Raw genomic sequence first — 23,979 nt, forward strand, 5'->3', positions numbered from 1 at the left:
ATTGTGAATCGAATTTAAAAATATTATTTTTCAATTTTTGCAAGAAAATAAACAATATTTACATTTAATTTTATATATTTTTGGCGGCTGAAATATCATGTGTGTATATATATATTTATAATTTGAATTTTTAAATTTGGAAAAATGTGTAATTTCATGAAAATATGTATATAACAATAAAAATAGAAAGAGGTTAATATTAAAAAAGAGTGTAGAAATATAATTTCACGAACAATTTTTTTATAAACAATTATTTAAATACTAAATTCTTTTATAAATATTATGAATAAAATTTTCGATAAAGATAGTATATATAATTTATATAAAGGAGTTTTTGTAGTTCAGGTCAAATAGTAAGTAGTCGTTTACTTTTAATTAAAAATAATTATGTATCCGACCAATTTTGAAAAGAAATAAATAATAAATATATAAATAGAGACACTTTTGAGATATACTATTTAATAATTTAAAAAATAAATAACAATTTTTTTAGGTTACTATATGTTTTAGAAGATATACTCCCTCTGTCCGACAAATTTGTAAATGGAATTTAAAAATATTATTTTACAATTATTACAGGAAAATAAAATATATTTACATATAATATACTATTTGGAGCGGTTGAATAGTGTGTGCATATATATATAATTTAAAGATTTTAAAATTTTAAAAATATAAAATTTAATGAAAATATGTATATAACAATAAAAAACAACAAATGGTTAATATTAAAAAAACCGTGTATAAATATAATTTTACAATTTCACGAATAAATTTTTTATAATAAATTATTTCAATATATTAAAAAATTATAAATAATATGAAAAAATTTTCCTTGCATTGCACGGGGATAAAGCTAGTATATATAATTTATGTAAAGGAGTTTTGTGGTTCTCGTTTAGTTTTAACTAAAAATAATTATGTATCCGACCAAACAATCAAGCAAAAAGAAATAAATAATAAATATATTAATAGAGACACTTTTGAAATTAACTATTTAATAATTTAAAAAGAAATAACAATTTTTTAGGTTACATGTACTCTCTCCGTCCGAACAATTTCTTTACATTATAACTGTACTCGGCACACACTTTAACACTCTTATAAAATGTAGCTGCCTAATTTTATATTCTAAATAAAGATATAATATTTAAATTGTTATAAAAATTATTAAAAACAACTTTTTAATTACACAATAAAATTTTATTTTTTAGTTTACTATGGAAGCAAATTTGTTTTTTTCTTCTGAATTCTTTTTACTGTTATACCAAAACCAACTGAACCAAATAGTTTAAAATCGGTTTGATCTAAATTGATTTTTATTATCAAAAGTTCGTAACTCTTACTAAAATCAACAATTTCGGTATAGTTTGATTTGGTCCTCTAAAATTACGCGACAGACTAATACTCACCCCTATTATTAATATATGTTTGTGCATGTATTTATGGATCGGGCCAATGTAATGCACTCTTGTTAGGTTTTATAACTTTTTCTAGATGTATATATAATCGTGCTCTCGTGAAATATAAATATGAGCCCATAAATTAAATGAAATTAATGATTGTACATGAAAAATCCTTAATATTTAGGTATACTCCACCGCTACTCACATTGTTTTCATTCTCTCTTTGGCCACTATTTATTCCTTACTATTATTTTTATTTCTATTTGTCTTGATAGAATAATACCTTTCTTTTCCACGTAATCAAGCTCAGAGCATTTATTCCTCCGATTTTACTTTATCAATAATCATAATGGTTTGTCGTTTCTATTGTTGATTCATGTAAACAACTGGTATGATGTGGTACATAAATTTATAGATATGTCATTTTATTTATTTTAATCTCCTTCATTGTTAAATATTATTTTATATTTATTTAAAAATTACTTACCTCCATACCAAAGAACTGACCAAATGTACGATCACAATGGGGTATTTAGGCCTGAAACCATTGTTGTTAGTTAGAACAAAGTTCAAAAGAAGTCACTCTCGATGATTATTGGATTTATGAAGTCTACCTCTCTCACAGCCTCTATTGACTATTTTATTTTGAATCTAAATGGACATTGGTACACAATTCACTAATGATATATTTCACACATATGCCTTACTTTAAATGAGAACATGATCTCAATGGGGATCAAAATCTTCTTTAAGAGCATTGTTATATATATTTAGATTAATCCTAACCACAAAAAATCTATTTTAAATTTTAGTTTCATCTAACCCATCAACCCTTTGTCCCATTTGTCCCCTACACTCTCCCGATATCCCACACCCGCCGCCCTGCTCCGTCCACCGTCGCCCGACCCAACTACAAATAACCCCCCCTCTCCCCACATCTTAATCATCCCCTACCTTCATCTCTCTAGCTAGACGCACTAACTTCACCGCCCTCATCAAGTTGTCACGAAACTGTCATTCTCCTTTTGCCGCCTGTCTATTCCACACTCTCTTATAATACACATTGTACTCTTATCCTTTAACCTTCACCTACTCGATAAATGGATACACAGCCTCCGATCTGCCAATTTTTTGTTCAATTTTCCGATCTACTCAATCTACCTATGACATAGAAATTTGTTATTTTCGTTCATTTCAGATCCCCTAGTTGGTATTGGTTATGGTGATGGTGATATGGTGATTATAATTTAATTGTGGTGCTTTGTTATGATATTGATGATCGAAGTTGATGCATAGAGTTGGTGGCCGGATCTGGTGGGTAGAAGCAGTGGCCGGTTGTGGTGATTAATTTCCCGATGGTGATTTTCTGTTTTCTGATTGCCAGATGTGGTGATTTCTATTTTATGGTGGTGATTTATATTTTTGACGGTGGTGATTTTGTTTTGCAGGACATTCCTGTACTATACCAAGACTAAGTCAAATTGACAGCCCTAAGTAAGTTGTATGATAATCTACGTTTATATTTTGTATTGTATCACTTAAGTCTGAAAAGTGTAAATAGATTAAACTTGAGTATTTTTCTGTAAACAGTCTCAAGCCTAAGAATAAACTCCGGAAGATGATCATGCCTCAGAGACAATGTGAAGAAGTTTGGACTTGAATAAATCTGTTTTGGAAAAAATATTCTAAGTCAAGAAATCTACAAGTCACAGATTAAGTCTTATAGAGAAGTCATTCGAGAACTCCCAAATGACTTATCGACAAGTCAAAATTAGCTTATAAAGAAGTCTCAGAGATATCAATAAGTCAAATGAAGATATGATGATTGAAGATATCGATAAATCATTTCTGCATTAGAGAATTTAGAGATATCGACAAGTCAAATTAAAGATATGAAGATTGAAGATATCGACAAGTCAAATTCTCACTAGAGATCTCAGAGATATCGATAAGTCAATATGCCTATAGATATTTCAGAGATATCGACAAGTCTCTTCTAAATGCAGAAATTCAGAGATCACGACAAGCCAAATTCTCTTATAGTGAACTAAGAGACTTCGATAAGTCAAAAAATCTATTGAGTAATAAGAGATCTCGATAAGTCATTATACTTATTGAGATGTCGAGTTCTCTATATAACAAACTGGAGATTTTGATGTAAAACTCAAGTACAGAATGCAGAACAGTTAAATATCCGAGATTATCAATCAACAAACAAATCAATCACTGATTTGAAAAGTCTACAAAAAGCAGCTTGAAGAGTACAAGATCAAAGGTCAATATTAAATGACTAAGTAAAGTCACAGACATACACGATTTAAAAATTTTAGTTAACTTAAAGTAGGGTTTAGTACATGCTATTGCATGCTGTGTAAAACTTGTGTTTACTGTTCTATAAAGTAAACACTGGATGCTTTGGTTTAGTTATAACAAAATAGATCTGGTATATCTTGAACTCTCAAGAGAGAATCTGAGTTCTTTATCAATAAAAGAATCCATAAATTTGTAGCAAGATATACTTGATTTTAATATAAAATTAAGTGAGTTTTGAAAGATAGTGTGTTCATGTGCATCTTTTATTATTTCTGTTAAAACATATTATCTCTACAACTAGATTACTTTGTTCACCGTCCATAACAGTTCAAAAAGCTTAAAAATAATCCAAACACATTCACGCCCCCTCTGTGTTATATTCATTACCTAACAAGTGGTATCAGAGCAAAATATGAAAGCAAAAAGATTAAAGATCTTGGAAGAATGAATACACAGAAACTCAGCAGTATCAAAATCCCTAACTTTGACAAATCTAACTATACATTATGGAAAAAAATTATGATGTTGTTCATCAGGATGGCCAATCCATTATACATTCAATCCTCAAGAATGGGCCTTTCACCCCCATGGTAAGAGTTGAGGAATCTACAGATGGAGACATGGTCATTCCATCACATTATGCTCCTAAAAGAAAAAGTTTTTCTAGATAGTGGCTTGCAGCTGATCTTGATAGAGTCACTTGACAATGTAATGTACAATAACATTGTCAACTGTGACACAGCTAAACAGATCTGGGAGAAAATAGAGATCTTATGTGAAGGAACATAGGAAGTTTGGTCAAACCAAAGGAGGATTTTGGTTTCTCAGTATGAGGGGTTTATGGCTAAACCAAAAGAAGGAATTACTAAAGTCTTTGAAAGGTTCAATAAATTGATAAATGAATTGCAGCTACATGATAAATGTTAAGAGGCTGGGGAGGTTAACCTAAAGTTCCTGAATAAAAAATATCAGCTATGAGAGAAGGAAGAGATTTAAGCAGAATGACTTTGGAAGTTCTATATGGAATCTTGAAAACTTATGAACTTGAAATGCTGCAAAGAAAGTCATTGAAAGTACACCATGGTCATGTTGTTGATGGTTCAAGTGCTTTGATTGGGAATGGCAGAGAAGAAAGTGAAGATGAGAAAGATGATCAAGTTCCAGTTGTTCAAGCTATGGAATAAAAGAATAAAGGACCTCAGAAGCAAGTTGTGTTGGAGGTGGAGGAAGATGAATATTACACCCTGGATGAGCTAGATGAAATCAATCAATCCATGGCTTACTTGGATAGGAAATTTTCTAACATAAGAGTCAAGAAGCCAAGATTTTTCAAAAGCAAGGGACAATCTTCCAACAACAACAGTTGGAAACCAAAAGCTCAGTACAATTCAGCTAGCAAAAGTGGCTACAAAACAGGATCTATGGATAGATCAAAGATAAGGTGTTTCAACTGTGATGAGTTGGGTCACTTTGCTACTGAATGTAGAAAGCTTAAAAAGGTGAAGAAGAATAAAACTTACCTGGAACTGGAAGCAAAATATGAAGCTCTCTTGAAGAAGCATTCTGGAAAAGCTTACATTGCAAAAGGAAAGAGTTGGGATGATACTGATGTTGATGATGAGGATGAAGAGGTTAGAAACTATGCACTTATGGCTTTTGAGGATGGAGAAGCATCCACTTCAAAATCAAAGGTACCAACTCTAACCACTATTGATTTAAATGTTGGTCAATATAAGGAGACTATGGAAAAGATGAGGGTGGAGATGTTCCATATACATACTAGCTTAGTAGCAGCTACTGAGGAAGTCAGTAGGCTAACAAAAGCTAATGAAAAGCTTGTGAGTGAGAAGAAAAAATGGATCTATTGCTTGTGGAGCTTGAGTCAGTCAAGCAAGAAAATGAATATCTGAAAAATAAGCTGAATGTGTCAATGAGATTGAAGCTGTGTTAAGAGAGAAGATTGAAAAGAATGAGGTATTCAGGAATGGTTCTGAGTTGGTTGGTCAGTACCATGAGAAGAACAAGCCATATTCTAACATAGCTATTGGTCTTGATTATGATGCTTTGAATAGAAAAAAGAAAGATGTAGGTGGTAAAAGAAAAGCAACAGAAAATGAAGATGTCCCAGCTATGCTGAGAAAGGTTGGTTCACCTATGTTCAAAGCATGTGAAGTAGATTTCAGTGAAGAAGAGTTGATCATAAAGCAAGAAATTGTTGATGAAGACAATGAGAAGAAAATTGTAGATGCAACTCCAACTTCCATAGCTGAAAAGAAGCCCATGGTCAACCAAGATTCCAAGACACATGTTAAGGAAGTAAAATCTAAAGATGCAAGAAAGAAAAAGAAAAATAGAAATGGAAAGATTGGGATAAACAAGAGCAATAATTTTGCTTATGTTGCAGATGCTCCAAGAAAACAATGTAAAAAATGTGGCTCTGTGAATCATCTAACTCACCTTTGCAAAAAGGTTATTAGTAAGCCAGGAGTGGGAGGATGCAAGTACAATAAAGCAAAAAATGAAGATCCCTAATCATTCTGTGACAAGTTTGATTGCATACCTTGTAACATGAAAGTAATGTCAAGTTGCCACAAGCTGAGAGTTGATCTTAAGGAAATCAATATTGAGTCTTCAGCTAAAAAGGAAAATGCACATCATTCAATGAATTCTATTCTTTCTGAATCATCAAACTCTACCTCTATCAAATCTGTTAACAAGAGAATAGTACCCAACACTGCTTGGGTTGCTAAACACACCTAAACTCATTGTGTGCAGGGAAAAGGAAATAAAGTCATATGAATCATAGAAAGTGGATGCTCAAGACATATGACAGGTGATATGCTATCACAGTTTGAGGAGAAGGCTAGCCCATTAGTGACTTATGAAGACAACATCAAAGGTTTCACAATGGGATATGGAAAATTGATTTCTGGAAATGTTTTCATTGAAGATGTAGCACTGGTAGCTGGTCTTGAAGTGAATCTCCTTAGTGTTAGTCAATTTGTAGACAAAGGATTCAAGGTCTCATTTGACAAATGAGAATGCATTTTTATCAGCAAAAAGACTGGTGAAGTTGCTCTGAAAGGAGCAAGGAAAGGAAGCTTATTTGTTGCAGACTTTGACTCAGCAAATGATGATGGAATTTGTTGCTTCCATACCAAAGCATCTGTAGAGCAAAGCAAGCTATGGCATAAGAAGCCGTCTCACTTGAATTTCAAGGCAATCAATACTCTAGTCAAAAAGGAGTTGGTAAGTGACATGCCTAATCTGAAATTTGCTCAAGATGAAGTCTGTGATGCTTGTTAAAAAGAAAAAAATGAAGAGATCAAGTCACAAGAGTAAAACTGTGAATTCTATAAGTGCACCTTTGTAACTTATTCATATGGATTTATTTGGACCAGTTAATATCCAGTCAATTTCAAGAAAAATACATGCACTTGTGATGGCGGATGACTACTCAAGATATAGATGGGTATAAGTTATGCACTCTAAAGATGAAACTTCACACATCATAATTGAACACATCAAGAAGATTGAAAAGCAGGCTGAAGATAAGAACTGTGTGAAAATATTGAGGAGTGATAATGGAACAGAATTCAGGAATGCAACCTTAACTGAATTATGCAAAGATAAAGGCATTGTTTAAAAATTCTCAACATCTAGGACACCTCAACATAATGGTATTGTTGAAAGGAAAAATAAAACATTAGTGGAGGCTGCTAGAACAATGCTGCAAGATGCCAAGTTGCTAACAAGTTTTTGGGAAGAAGTTGTGAACACTGTATGCTACACTCAAAACAGATATCTCATTAACAAGAATCTTGGCAAGTCACCCTACTCAATCCTGTCTAAAAGAAAGCCTAAGCATATTCATGTGTTTGGAAGCAAGTGCTATGTGTTGAAGGACAACTCTGAATATGTGGAAAAATTTGACTCTAAAGTTTTTGAGGCAATTTTTCTAGGATATTCATTAGAGAGAACTGCATACAAAGTCTATGTGATTAAACAAAAGAAGATCATGGAAAGCACAGATGTTACTTTTGATAATGATAAATGTCCAGGCTTGGAATGCCTTAGTGAAAATGAAGCTAAAGCCCTAAAGTTTGAAAATCTCAACATTGATAGTGATTTTGATGAAGAAGCTGAAGTCAACTCAAACCACATAATTGATAAAGAGTCTACTGATCAAGTGAATCATGTGAATGGAAGCTCATCTCAAACACCTGAATTTAATAGCACAAACTTAGGGAGAGAAAGAGAAGAAAACTCTGGAAGTCATACCAACAATAAAGAAGAAGCAGAAAACACAAGTCTGCAAACTTCACAAGGAAATAGGATAGTAGTCACAATGAAGATGCAATTATTGGTGATCCCAATGCTGGAGTGAGGATTAGAAGTGCAACTGTATATGAATGCCTTCATGCATGTTTTCTTTCATAAGTTGAGCAAAATAAAACTGAAGAAGCTCTACTTGATCTTGATTGGATATCTGCTATGCAAGAAGAGCTAAATCAGTTTGAAAGGAAAAAAGTTTGGAAATTGGTTCCTGCACCAAAGAAAAGGAGTATAATTGAAACAAAGTGGGTGTTCAGGAACAAAATGGATGAAATGGAATTGTTACTAAAAACAAAGCAAGGTTGGTTGCAAAAGGCTACGCACAGGAGGAAGGAATTGATTATGATGAAACTTTTTTTTCAGTTGCAAGACTTGAAGCAATAAGGATTTTTCTTGCATTTGCTGCACATTCAAATTTCAAGGTATATCAAATGGATGTGAAAAGTGCATTCCTTAATGGTGAGTTGGAAGAAGAGGTTTATGTGCAACAGCCACCTGGCTTTGAAGATCCAGAAATTCCAAATTTTGTATACAAGTTACTCAAGGCTTTTTATGGACTTAAACAAATACCTAGATCTTGGTATGACACATTATCAGAATTCTCGATTAAGCATGGATTCACTAGAGGTAATATTGACAAGACTCTCTCCTATAAGAAGCATGATGATGATATGATTCTAATTCAGATCTATGTAGATGATATTATCTTTGGTTCTACAAATGAAAAGCTTTGCCAAAGATTCTCAAAGCTTATGCAAAGTGAATATAAAATGAGTATGATAGGGAAGTTAAGTTACTTTCTTGGACTTCAAGTCAGTCAAAGAAGTGATGGAATCTTCATCAGCCAAACTAAGTATGTCAAGGATATATTGAAAAAGTTTGGTATGGTTGATTGTTCACTTGAATCTACACCTATGTCTACTGCTACAAAGTTGGATGAAGATAATAAAGGGAAAAAGTGTAGATATTTCTAGCTATAGAGGAATGATTGGATCTTTGCTTTACTTAACTGCAAGTAGACCAGACATCATGTTTGCAACATGTCTGTGTGCAATGTTTCAAGCCAATCCAAAAAAATCATATTTGATGGCTGTGAAGAGGATTTTCAGATACTTGAAGAGGACTCCAAACTTGGGATTATGGTATCCTAAGGAAACTGGTTTTGAAGCTGTTGGATACACAGATGTAGATTTTGTTGGATGCAGGGTTGACCAAAAGAGCACTAGTGGAAACTGTCAGTTTCTTGGACAAAGACTTGTATCCTGGTATAGCAAGAAATAACAATCTGTGTCAACTTCCACAGCTGAGGCTGAATACATAGTTGCTGGAAGTTGGTGTGCTCAAGTGCTTTGGATTAGAAATCAGTTAAAGGACTATGGTCTAGTGTTACACAAAATTCCAATTATGTGTGACAATAGTAGTGCTATATCTATTGTGGCTAATCCAGTTAATCATTCTAGAACAAAGCACATTGATGTAAGGTATCATTTTGTTAGAGAACATGCTGCAAATGGTACCATTAAGCTCATTTTTGTTCCAACAGAAAAATAATTAGCTGACATTTTTACTAAACCTTTGGGTGAAGTAACTTTCACTAGACTTGTAGGTGAAATTGGAATGCTAAATTCTTCATCATAAGGCAAGAACTCGGCTAATATTTTGCAGCAGATTAATTTCTTGTAAATCAAAATGAATTTGATTTAATTGGAAATTAACTGGAATATAGATTATGAATATTTCAGAAATCTCTGCATATTTATTTTTTCAAATTTAAAATTTAGCTTGGAATTTTTCAATTCTAAAAAAACTATCTAAATATTGATTTGCATTTTCAAATATACAAAATTAGCATAAGGCAGAATCAAAGTGATCAAAAGTAATATAGAGAACCAAGTTCTCGATAAGTCTAATTGACTTATCGACAAGTCATTTTAAGACTTTGTGAGTTCTCGATAAGTCAATTGTCTGACTTCTTGATAAGCTTCATTATGACTTATCGATAAGTCATTGTAGAGTTCTCTATAAGTGTTAACTTACAGAGTTCTCTATAAGTACAATTTTAGACTTATAAATAACTCAGAAATGAGATAATTTAATTTTATTAATTATTTTAGTAAAATACTTTTGACAAAATCATTCTGATTTTATTTTGATTTATTCATATTAAGATTGGAAACAATTCAGTCCATTTTGGACAAACTGGGTATTTATTTGACATCTTGATAAGTCTTTTACTAGTTCTCGATAAAACTCAGAAATATGACATATCGATATGTATTTATTTTCTCTAATATGACTTCTCAATAAACAAATTCCAAACGTTTATTTCGAGTTCTCGACAAGTCATTTACCTTTTACTATAAATACCCAGACATCTCGACATACACATCTTTACGCCTTCGAGATCTCTAAGTGACCTAATTGTCAAATTCAAACCGATTTCTCTATCATTTTAAACTCTAGGTCTCTCATTTTTCTTACCCACTCTTTCTTACTTGTTGTAAAAGACATGCCTGTAGTTTAACAAGACTAAGATATCTTGTCAACTCTAAGTAAGTTGTATTGTTATCTTAATTTATATTTTGTACTTGTAATAATTAAAGTCTGTAAAAATGCAAAGGAGCAGACTGGAGTCTTTTTCCTAAACAGTATCAAGCCTAAGGATTCTATCTGGAAGAAGATCATGCCTCAGAAGAATTTTGAAGAAGCTTGGAGTTGAATAAATCTGTTTGGAGAAAAATATTTTAAGTCAAGATCTCTACAAGTCACAGATTTAATGTTATAGAGAAGTCATTCGAGTTGCAGAGAGTACCGACGGATGAGGAACATCCATCGGGATAGTAGTTTGGCTATCTGACGAATGACTGCTGTTAGGCACATCCGTCGGGATACAATCACTACTCGATGGATGAGCAATATCCACCGGGATAGAAGAAATAAATTTGGAGTGGAGAAGTCAGGAAAGCTACTAGAGAACTCAGGAAGATATCGACAAACCAAATTGAAGAACTGAAGATTGGAGATATCGACAAGTCATTCCTTCACTAGAGAACTCAGAGTTATCGACAAGTCTACATTCAGTAGAGAACCCTGAGTTATCGATAAGTCAAGTTCCACAAGAGAACTAAGACTTATCTACAAGTTAAAGTGAAGATGTGAAGACTAGAGATCTCGACAAGTTGAAGACCTTTACAAGCCAAACTAAATATGGAGTGCTAGAGATCTCGATAAGCCTATGTACTTATCGAGATATCAAGTGTTCTATAAATTCAAACTGGAGATCTCGAGGTACAGTCTCAAAGTACAGAATTGCAGATCAGTTCAATATCCAAGATAAACAATCAACAAACAATCCAACAACTGGATTAACAAGTCTACAAAAAGCAGCTTGAAGAATGTGCAAGATCAATGGCAAAGATTAACTGACAGAGGAAGATTAAAGTAAACACGGGATGCTAAAGATATGCTAAGCCAGAAATGGAAGATCTGCTTTTCTATAAATAGAAATGACAAGTGACAGTTTAGTAAAGCTAATAGCATGTTTTATTATCCACTGTGTAAACCAGAAGTTAACTGAGTTATAAAGTTAACACTGGTCCTTAGTCAGTTGTAACAATTTAGATCAAATCTCTTGTATCACTATCAAGAAAAAGCTGAGCTCTTTAACATCAAAGAGCTTAGAAATTTTGTAGCAAAATAGTCTTAATTTTTAATATAAAATTAAGTGAGTTTTGAAGATCTGTGTTCTTTATTTTCTGCAAATTTAAATTCTGCATAAAAACTTTTCTCTACAAGATTTAATTTACTTTGTTCAACCATTAACTTTTAAGAAAAGCCCAAAAACAGTAAAACACATTCACCCCCCTCTGTGCGTTATTCATTACCTAACAAGTGGTATCAGAGCAAAATCTGAAGGTAAACAGATTCGAGATCTTGGAAGAATGAATACACAGAAAATCAGTAGCATCAAAATTCCTACCTTTGACAAAGCTAACTACACTCTTTGGAAAAAGAAAATGATGCTATTTATTAGGATAGCCAATCCATTCTACATTTAGATCCTCAAGAATGGACCTTTCATTCCTATGGTTAGAGTTGAGGAATCTACAGATGGAGACATGGTTATCCCAACCCATTATGCTCCAAAAGATCCTGCTGAGTATTCTGACCCTAAAAAGGAGAAAGTTTCCCTGGATAGCAGCTTGCAATTGATATTGATTGAGTCACTTGACAATGTGATGTACAACAATATTGTCAACTGTGACACTGCCAAGCAAATATGGGAAAATATTGAAATACTCTGTGAAGTAATTGAGGAAGTTAGATCTAATCAAAGAAGGATACTGATTTCACAGTATGAGGGTTTCATGGCTAAGCCAAAGGAAAGCATTACCGATGTGTTTGAAAGGTTCAACAAGTTGATAAATGACTTGCAGCTTCATGACAAATACTATAAAGCTGAAGAAGTAAATCTAAAGTTCTTGCTTACTCTCCATGATCATTTGGAACAGAAAATCTCAGCAATCAGGGGAGGGAGAGACTTGAGCAGAATAACTCTGGAAGTTCTATATGGAATTCTCAAAACATATGAACTAGAGATGATTCAAAGGCAATCACTGAGGTCTGGTCAAGGACATGTTGTGGATGGTTCAAGTGCTTTAATTGTAAATGAAAGACAAACGTTCAATGATGAACTAAGATCTCAAACTTCAGCTGCCTCAACAAGTGGGCAGAGAACACATGATTCACAGGAGCAGGTCATACTAGAATTGGAAAAAGATGGTTCTATACTCTTGAGGAACCGGATGAGCTAGATCAGTCAATGGCTTATTTAGCTAGAAAATTCTCTAACATTAGAGTAAAGAAGCTAAGGTACCTCAGGAGTAAAGGACAATCTTTCAATAAAGACAGCAGCTGGAAAGAAAAAAGAAAGTACAATTCTGATAGCAAGAGTGGTTACAAAACTGGATATGTTGACAGGTCTAATATAAGATGCTTCAATTGTGATGAACTAGGCCACTTTGCTATAGAATGCAGGAAACCCAAGAAGTCTAAGAAAGACAAAGCTTATCTTAAACTAGAAGCAAAGTATGAAGCTCTTCTGAAAAAGCAACAAAGCAAAGCTTACATTGCGGAGGAAAAGAGTTGGGATGATTCTAAAAATGATGAAGATGAGGAAGTTGAAACTATGATCTAATAGCTTTGGAGCAAGGTGAATCATCCTCATCAAAAATACAGACACCAACTCTTACTACTATTGATTTAAATATAAATCAATACAAGGAAACTGTTGGAAAGATGAGCACATAAATGTTTCACATTCACATAAGCATGGTTGCTGCTAATGAAGAAGTTAACAGATTAACAAAGAGAAATGACAAGCTTGAAAGTGAAAAGCAAGAATCTGAATTATTGTTGGTGGAGCTTGAAGCTTTAAAACAAGAAAATACTTATCTAAAGAACAAGCTCAATGTGCAAATAAAATTGAAGCAGTGCTCAGGGAGAAGCTGGAAAAGAATGAAGTGAAGATAAAATCTTTCAGGAATGCATCTGAACTGGTCGGACAGTATCATGAGAAGAATAAGCCGTGTGCAAACATTGCTATTGGCCTTGACTATGATTCCATGAATGACAAAAAGAAGACTGTAGGTGACAAAGGGAAAGCAAAGAAAACTGAGAATGCTCCAACCTTTTTGAAAGAGGTTAATGCACCTATATTCAAAGAATGTGAAGTCAATTTCAGTGAAGAAGAATTGATTATCAAGCAAGAAATTGCTGATGAAGATAAAGAAAGGAAAACTGAAGAATCAGTTCAGCCTTCCAATACTGAAGAGAAGCTCATGAACAAACAAAGTCCCAAGATTCCTGTTAAAGAAACCAAAACTGAAGATGTAAGAAAGAAAAGGAGAAATAGAAATGGGAAAATAGGGATAAGCAAAAGCAATAATTTTGCTTATATTGCAAATGTTCCTAGAAAGAAGTGTGAAAAATGTGGCTCTACAAATCATCTAACTCACCTTTGTAAAAGGGTTGTTAGCAAGCCAACTGAAGGAACTTGCCAATACAATGAAGCAAATTCAAATGATCCCTATTCATTCTGTGACAAGTTTGACTGCATTCCTTGCAACTTGAAAGTAATGAAGAGTTGCCACAAACTGAGAGTGGACCTTAAAGAAACATGGAATGAGTCCACATCAGAAGGAAAACGTGCACAACAGTCATTGAATTCTATCTCTTCTAAAATAACTCATTCTACTTCTGCTGAACAAGTTACTTAGAAGAAACTACCCAACATTGCTTGGGTTTCCAAACACACTTAAGACTCATTGTGTGCAGGGCATAATGTAGGAAGTCATCTGGATCATAGAAAGTGGATGCTCCTGGCATATGCCTGCTATCACAATTTAAGGGAGAAGTTGGCCCTTTGGTGACCTTTGGAGACAACAGCAAAGGATTCACAATGGGAGATGACAAGATTGTTTCTGAAAATGTTGTCTTTGATAGTGTAGAACTGGTAGCTGGTCTTGAAGTAAATCTTCTCAGAGTTAGCAAATTTGCAGACAAAGACCTTAAGGCTTACTCAACAAAGAAGAATGTACTGATTATCAGCAAGAATAACTGGTGAAGTTGCTCTAAAACGAGCAAGGAAAGGAAGCTTGTTTGTTGAAGAGTTTGACTCAATAAATAAGAATGGTATTTGTTGCTTCTACTGTTAGGCACAAAGCATGCACTAAATAAATCACGCAAGTATACGCGTTCGCAAGTAATATAGAATGATTTCTAGTTCGTTCCCAAAGAGACTCTGATTAATTATATTTAAATAACACTTACCCACCAATGTATGATTATTCTTCAATGTCAAGACAATAACAATTAAGGTTGATTAACTAATATTAACTACGATAATTAAACACTTAAATTAACAATATTAAACACACATGAGATCATAACTTCATTACTACTTCATTCAATAGTCATTGTTATTACCCTTAGCATGTAATGGTGATGATATTAATCGAACAACACGAAACTGATAAATGCCAACTTTCATTGTACGAATACCATTCTACCAAGCATCCACAATTAAGATAGAAGTTGAATAGGCATCAAATATGTTGAGACCCTATATGTCTACGGAATTTGACAATATAACGATTTAAGCGCAAGTTATTCATTATGATTACACAAGGCAAGTAAAACGGTTAGAGTTACCCACTAATCATGCATACAATACACGAACCTATGCTAGCATGGCAAGTTCTAAATCTCAAGATTCACTATCACTTCACAAGAGATTAACATGCTATCTTACATGTTTGCGACGCACATAAGACAAATAAGCACAACCTATGCTAGATATCACACAATCACCACATATCAAGGTATTAAACAATTAACTAAAAAAATCCATAGTAAATCCGCTATGATCCCATGATCACGATTAGCCCATAATAGAACTCATCATCACCATGGGTTCATATGAAAACATGATAATAACACAATGATATAAACTAATAAAAGTACTTAATAAATAATGAAGTACGTCACAAGAGTATTAAGGTTCAAAGAATAAAGAAAACTAGCATCCACTGTTATAACAAATTGTAAGAATCAAAAGATAAACGTATGCTTCCTCTTCTTCGTTGTTGCTGCTAAAATGGTATTCTTGATCTTCTTGCATTCGCTCCTTGTTACTTGTTGTCGAAAACGTCTTCCAAGATTGTTTATATAATAGCCCAAAAGAACCAGCGCTAACAGTGTAATAACCCCAATTTTTGAAATTTTTGAAACCCTTATGAATAGTGTTTTGTTGATATTGCTGAATAAGAAAACTGTTCATGCCACACTATGTAGGGTTCTTTTATGGATATTCTGAGATTTTATTGGTACTCTATATGATATATAAGTGTATGTAAAGATCGTCAGAATCCAAATTTGAACCTTTTGATTTTTCCCGAAAATCCACCAGATATCGAAAGAATTGAGTATAAGGTAACAGGATAAAAAGGATTTAAATTCAAGGATTTTAATAGAGGATCATAAAAAGGAATATAATGTATTGAGAAAGGTTAAGGGAACCTAAGTAATAAGATCCCGGGTATGATCCCTCAAACGATAAATGAAAACGAAAGTTAAGCGAACCGTATAACAGATCAGCGGTCATTAGCCAAATAATTAAAAGCTAATCAAAGAGATTAGTGGGGATGATGTCATCAAACCAATGAGAAGAGGACAAAGGAGGGAGGGTGACATCACATGGTGACATAAGCATGACCAAGCAAGTGTGTTGTTGGTTGAATTAGAACCACACAAAAATTACCATGGTAAAAAGGTAACAAAACAAATCAAAATGTCAACCAACCAAGCCAACAATTCATTTTCACCAAAAACACAAAATTTTCTCCCCATTCTTCATCAAGCTCTCGGCTTTTCTTCTTTTCCAGAGAAAGAAAAATCAAAAACCTAGTTCCAAGCTTTGTTAAATTGCAAGGTAATTATCTAAGACTCCTTACGCATAGTTATGGATATCCTATAAGTTTGAGCTCCTAAATCATTCACAATCTCTTCCTAAAAATCATGGAAGAAGATGGTGAATAGTGTTTTTCAAGAACTAAATTTTTTGTTCTTGAAGTTTTGTTTAGATTAAGCTTGGATAAGGACTTTAAGGGTGATTCCAAGCTATTCACTTGATTCTCCACTCTCCAAGGAAGGTATAACCCCTCCAAACCCTAACTTTATTTGAGTAATTAGGTTTAGTTTTGTTGATTATAATTCATGAGAGGCTTGCTAGTTGTAAATGTAGAGATTAGTTGATTTTGTGAAGTTTTTGGAGTGGTAGTTCTTGGATTGTTGATTAATGAACTTAAGTGTAGTTTAAATTCAAGTTTAAGAATAGTATAAATTGATAATATGGAGTTGTTGGGGCTGTTATGGTGAGTTATGGATGGAATTTTGATTGGGTTGTGATTATGGATTGATTGTGGGTTGATTTGGAGTGGTTTAAATTTGGGTAATATCGTAAACATAGCCATCGTAATGTCCGATTTACTTTAGTCTGTTTTTGTTCTTAACATTAGGACCCTTCAACTCACTTCTAGGTTCTGACCATTGTCATGATTAGATAGTTCATGTTACGAGCTTCGTTTTGATATGTAGTTCGTTTGATTCCGATTTACGGTTTAAGAGAAACGGCCGTTTTAAGTAACGACGTTTCGCGAACGAATCATTACCCCTCGCCTTACTTTGAAACATAGGTTAAAGACCTAAAAGGACTAATTGGAGTATGAAACATTTATATAAAGTGTGTTAGGCAGTTGGTAAGACACTCGCAAAAGAATCGCCTTAAAACTCGTAATGGTTAAATTATTAAAAATGGTGGAGCCGAGGGTACTCGAGCGACTTAAGAGAATCAGTAAGCGCAAAGCGAGCGTTAGAGTCTAAATTGGTTAAAGTATAGGTTTATAAGTGACTTTGGTTTAATTTCAACTTATATGTTGTTTATAGGTTACCAGACTCGTCCCAAGCCATTTGTAACCCCCAGTCGCTCAGGCAAGTTTTCTATCCGTTATACTGTTGTTGTGATGTATACATTTGTACATGCATGATCTTGTGATAGATGCATAATGGTTATTTAGCAAATTCTTGCGATATATTGTAGCATGTGATATGGTATATATGCATGCCTGTTTCGTATTCTTGATACATATATCTGTTGATTCAGTTGATAATACCTATGCTAGAGATAAGCGGTAATTTGCATATACCCTTAGTATAGGGGACCCAAAGGTGAACATTTTTCTAAAACCGGGAGTCGATGTTCCCGAGTATAATATATATATATTTATATATATATATGAATAGTTTTCAAAACTATTATTCGAATAAGGTTTATTCGATAACTTTATTTTATTAATGAATATTATTTTGAATATTCATTCGAGGGCTTATGACTCCGTTTATTTTACTAATGAATATTATTTTGAATATTCATTCGAGGGCTTATGACTCCGTTTATTTTATTAATGAATATTATTTTGAATATTCATTCGAGGACTTATGACTCCGATTAATTACTAATTATTATTCTTTATTTTATTAAGGAATAATGTGTCGATGATCAAACTCACTTTTGATTATTCAAATAAAGATAGTACTTTCGTATAAGTATATCTTTGGTTATTTAATATTCATGGCAAGTATAAGTTTTACAACTTCTACTTCAATTATTTTTATAAAGATTATTTTTTATGGGAATATTATTTAAATAATAATATTCAGATATTTTCTAATATATTGGGACTGATTTATTTTATTAAATCAGCATTACTCGAAACATCCTTAAAAATGTTTGCGAGCCTTCAAAATGATTTTTAAAGGTTAGAGCGGATCCCAAAAAACTCATTTTTATTTATTTAAGATCTTCCTTTCAAAGGGGATTTAAATATTCGCTCAAAACCTGAGGGATCCGGCTCGGTGGTATGTTTTATATTCGCAACAAGGTTGCTATTTTGATAAAAGAGTTTTGATTACTTACCCAATACTCGGGAAGTAGAATTCTTGGAACAAGTTAATCCATTAACAGGCATCGCCTGGGAAATATCGGTGAGTTTTCCCTTCCAACTAGATACGACTTCTTGGTGGAGCCGTATCAATAAGTTTCTACTTGGGGAATGTGAGGACGAGCTTTACGTTTCAGAGTCATGGATTTCATCTGAACTAGGAGTGGCGTAAGACGGTACATTCCTTAGGAGTCCAGTGTTCGATTGACAAGTAAATCCGACAGGTTCTCCTCTACATGTAGAAAATGGTGGGGTTGTACTACTACGACTGATCATCATAAGTGGTCTTCCTGGCGCGGCAAACTCCCGTAATGAGTTCATCATCCAATTGGATATTTCTGCAACACTACCCAGAGCACTTCGATAGAAAGGCTACGGTTGGGCGATTGTTGAGTGTTGGCAGGATCAAGTTTTTAAAATGATGTTTGCATCAAATGAAGTATCTCGTAACTTCATTTTATTTTGATGATATTTTAAAGATTGATTCTATACAAGTTTTGTCTTGTAGCTTAATCTATGGGATGAACTAATTATAACTTGAACGGTGGTAGTTCAAGTAGTATTCGGAAAAGATATAAGTATATTGGAGTATCTTGTAACTTCATCTTTTAAACTTATATCTAGTAAATGATTATCTTATGCATGACAAAGATTTTCAGAAAAACGTTGAGACAAGGTTAGATATATGAGATCACCTTGCAATGATATTTTTATACAGTTATAAACTGGAACTCTGTGTATATTATGCATGGAAGAGGACTTCCAAGATTTTGAAAAGTATATATACATATATACTGAATATTTTGTGACTTGATCGTGGTAAGATATCAAACTTGGTTCATTTCTTCTTGACCAAGACTTTCATGACTACTATGAGAATGCTCATATATTGTAAATCATTATACATATTATTTTGGTGGGCTTGTTGCTCACCCTTGCTTTCTTCTTTCATCACACAACATCAGATAGACAAGATGAACAGGATCAAGCTTCCAATTCGCAAGCGGTTAGAAAATGTTCCGCAGTTTTCTGGAAGCGTTGATGCCGCCGTAGCTGAGGTAGGAGCTACCAATAGGCTAGGTTTTCAACTATTGATGAATCAGACTTAAGTATAATATGAATTGTAATAATGGCGAAGAAATGTAAATTTATTCAGAACCTTCTTGAGGTGTAATGGCTTATTATGTAGAATAAAATGACTTGTGTTATTTTTTGGGTATTCATCTCTGAGACTATAACTTGCGGTGTGTGTGTGTATATTGTGGGGTCACATTACGCAGTAATTGGTTGATTGTTAAGATTAAGTGTTGTTAAGGGATATGGAACTCGTGACAACCCAAAACCCCGACCCCGGATTTGGGGGTGTTACAGAAATGGTATCAGAGCCAAGCATTATAAACCTCAAAGATGGTGTGACGTTAAGATAATAAGTTCACTCAAATAATAAGAACTCTTGCCAAGTTCATGGTCGGACTACTTAACGTAGTACTGACAGTTAAAACCCTTACGGGACCCCTTATAAATATTATGATAGTAACATAGTTCGTTCTCGTATAGGGCAGCAGGGCACCGAACCCTGAGGTTCAGGAGCATCAGCATGAGGATGTTTTATTACATCTTGGAGATCAAATTGTGAATCTGATAGAGTACCCTAACGAGGGACCGGATGCGATTCATATTGAGAATGTTGCGGTTGAGGATGTTATCCCAGAAGGGATTGTTGCCGAGGAGGATCTCGTGGAGGATCCTGACGAGAATGAAGAGAGGACCGCTGAGGAATTGATGACCTTAGTCAGGGCGACTACTAGAGCAAGAATGGCCGCGAGGGTGGCACTAGAGGATGAAGAGTTACCAAGGGCACCAAGGTTAATGAAGGAAGAAGGAGTGGGGCCTTCCACGACACCAATTATACCAGTATCAGACCCTCTTCCCGAGGTTCCAGAAGACATCCATGAGGTTCCACCAATTCCTGTTCCCTCCCCTGTACAGAGCCCAGCACCTACTGAGGAAATGCCACCTTTATCTCCTGCACCATTGTCACCTGATACCGTGCTTGGTTATCCATTTGGATCCCCTGGGCCTGCACCACCTGCACCCCATGGACTGCTAGATGCAACCACTCAGGCTTCTCTTATCGCCGATTATTACATGACTTTGGGTGGCCTGTCTGAGGCCCGTAATGTTACGAGTGATCTGTTGGATCGACTTACTGCACCAAGGATTGAGGGCGGGGTACTTCCGGCAGGATTAGCTCATAGCATGGAAAGGATTGAGGCTACCACCCATATTACAGCTAGAGGCCATCTTGAGGGTCAGATTGATCCAGCTCTACTTACAACTATCTTAGACCTCATCACCTCTGTGATGAAGCAGGTTAGGGATGTCGTGCGTGCCCGCATTTCTTGATCCATGGTAGTGTGCAGAGCCAGAGCGATCAGACAAGAGTTTCATGTAGCACCACTTTTGGAGGATTAGCCTAAGTTATGAATGATTAGTTTTAATGACTAGATGATTATCTATAGTAGTACTTTTGGGATAGAAGCGATCAGATCAAATGATGTAATTCTCTTTAATGTGTTCAGTGGTTGTACCCTCGAACAAATGGTTATGTATATATTCGTTAATTTCAGTTCAGATCAGTCTGTTTGTGATAAGTTCATATTGTTAATTGCACTATTAACACTTAAGAGAGTGTCATGAAGTTTATAGAACTTGAGAATTCATAATTTGCAATCATGCAAGGACGGAACGAAGGAAAGACTTAAGCAAAGTAAATAAGACAAATATCCAGAGATTCTCAAAAAAAAATTTCCAAGCATTATGCTCCCATGAGGAATAAGATAAGAGGCAAACCTTGAATGTGATAATCAGGGAAGTCGTAATTAAGCTATAAGGAACCCAGAATATAATGAAGTGGAAAATAAGGATTTTAAACTAAAGGATGACCCCAATTATGGGGAGTAGGAAGAAATATTTAGATTGAGAAAACAGAAGTCGAGCAAGATAGGAAGAACCAGGATGGTACTCCTATTGGGCAATCCATGGACCTGCCTAAAACAAAACTTATACTTTTACCCCTAACCACCACCTTGAGGAAACAATGTGGTGTGAAATTCTTTCAGGACCTTTAAGTCGCTAAGCCCTTAGAGTTCCAAGGAACAAGCTGACCCAGTCGAGGCAAGAGCCTGGCTAAAGGAAATATAGGAATCATTTGAGATTCTAAATGATGGACGAATCACAAAAGACTATTTTTGTCACTTACCCTCCTAAGAGAAGGGCCACCACTGGTGAAAGACCAAGAAAGGCACGGAGCAAGAGGTTATGATAAACTGATTAAAGTTCAATCAATTGTTTTCGGGAAAGTAATTCCCAAGGTTACGGAGATAGTGTAAAAGCTTTAGAGCCAGAACAAATGCGGACGAGTATGATGAATTATGAATCTAAGATTGTAAAAGTTGTAAAGATTCGTTCGGAGGACAAGAATCCCAGAACGACGTGATGTTGGAAGTAAATAATTAGTGGGTTCATGAAATAATGATAAGAGAAAGGAAAATAAAAAGGAATTGAAGTGAAAAGGAATATAAAGGCAATAGAGTTCGAGGAATGATAAGGGAGTTGGGTATGAGGAAATCCTAAAGACTCGTAGCAATAGAAATAGAAAAGTATGTAATCGTCAGGATGAGGGTGATTCACCATGAGTTAAAAATTGATGATTGAAGGCATAAGGGATACATATATTTTATTCCCTGTAAGTTGGGAGGATTCGAGGAAACCTTGAGATAGTTCGAAGGATAAATAATGAGACGCGGATAGACTAAGGAGATAAGAAAGTAAGAAATTAGGAAAATTGGATGAAGGGAGTGACCTTCAAGAATGTGAAGTGTAAGACTGGTGGCTTGATACCCAGAAAGGGAGACGCCAGGTATGGAAGATATCCCAACATTGAGATGACTGTTGAGATAAACAACAAAAGTAAATAAGGAATTATTAAGAAGAAGTTCACGTTGAACACGACCAATATCTTCCAGAACATCCTTGTTATCGTTACCAAATTAGGCAAGAAAAGCGGATAACCGTTGTTATCTTTTGGAGGCCATATTGATTGACCTCATTTTGAATACAGATGTTATTGTGAAATTAGGCATATACTATTGAGGTGGGAATGATTGAATAAGACACTCTTATCAGGGATATATGACTTGATTTATCTATGGAAGGATGCATGTACCTTTTTAAAGGTGGAATTAAGGATATAACATCGGTAACTTAAAATGAATCCTAGGGGATGCGTAAAGGTTGGCATTTCACCCTTAATAGGGATAGTATGAGTTTTGACAGTATGAATTGGAAAGGATTAAGGTAATAACAACCTTTAGGAATCAGTGGAGAAATTTTTTCAGAAGTATATAGACAATGATTCTGGTATTAATAAATGGTATCTTGATATGCCCTGTATCTAGGGAATACAGGAGGAACGATTCAAGGATAACCTTAGAGGTTTTACAAGGAGAAAGGTAATACTCAAAATTCTCAAGAATAGAAATGTTGATAAAGGAAATATGACGTAATTATAACGATGCCAAGTGGGGCACGTGTTAAACCACGAGAAAGTATGGATCGAACCAGTAAAGGTCGAAATTGTTCAGGGCAATTAGGACCTAAGATAAAAGATGTTCTAAGTATGATTGAGAGTCAGTCGTGACAGTGATTAACCTCTAAAGACTGAGGCAATAACTTATGGAAAAATGGTGATATTTTTTTTTACTCATCAGATTTTTAGGAAAACATCTTCACATAAGCAGTGATTGAAATGAGGTAGAAAATTTATTTGGAGGTGGTTTAAATGACATTGACTATAAGGAAATTTTACTATCAGGAAAGGCCAAAGAGGTGGCCGACACCTTAAAGGTAAGAAGATAATTATAGGCGCTTGTGCCAAAGGAATACAGTGATGATGGTTAAAGCTGTGAAGGTTGTATTATGGTTTGGAAGATTGACATTCCTTCTGATGACTGTACAATACCCAACCGTAATAGTAGTTGGTAAAGGTTCAATTCGTGTAATCGCCATGAGCGGGCTATCTATCTCAGAAGGTACTATCTTGAGATAAGCCAGGACCATGTTTCAAAAAGGACTAGACGAACCTTTGAGTTAAGTCTTCTATTTAAGGCATATGATTAAGAATGGTATTAACCTGCTATCGTTGCTTTGATTGAAACTCTTCTGCAATTTTATCTGCTTCATGTCATGAAAGTACGTCAGAATTTGGAGTGTTCTTCATGAATTATGAATGGTGATTATGTTAACTCCTTAGAAGAATTCTATACGACATGTATGGACTCCGTATGGTTAGATATTAAGATTTC

The sequence above is a fragment of the Apium graveolens genome, chromosome 3 (genome assembly GCF_009905375.1).
Source record: "Apium graveolens cultivar Ventura chromosome 3, ASM990537v1, whole genome shotgun sequence".
In the NCBI taxonomy this organism is placed as follows: Eukaryota; Viridiplantae; Streptophyta; class Magnoliopsida; order Apiales; family Apiaceae; genus Apium; species Apium graveolens.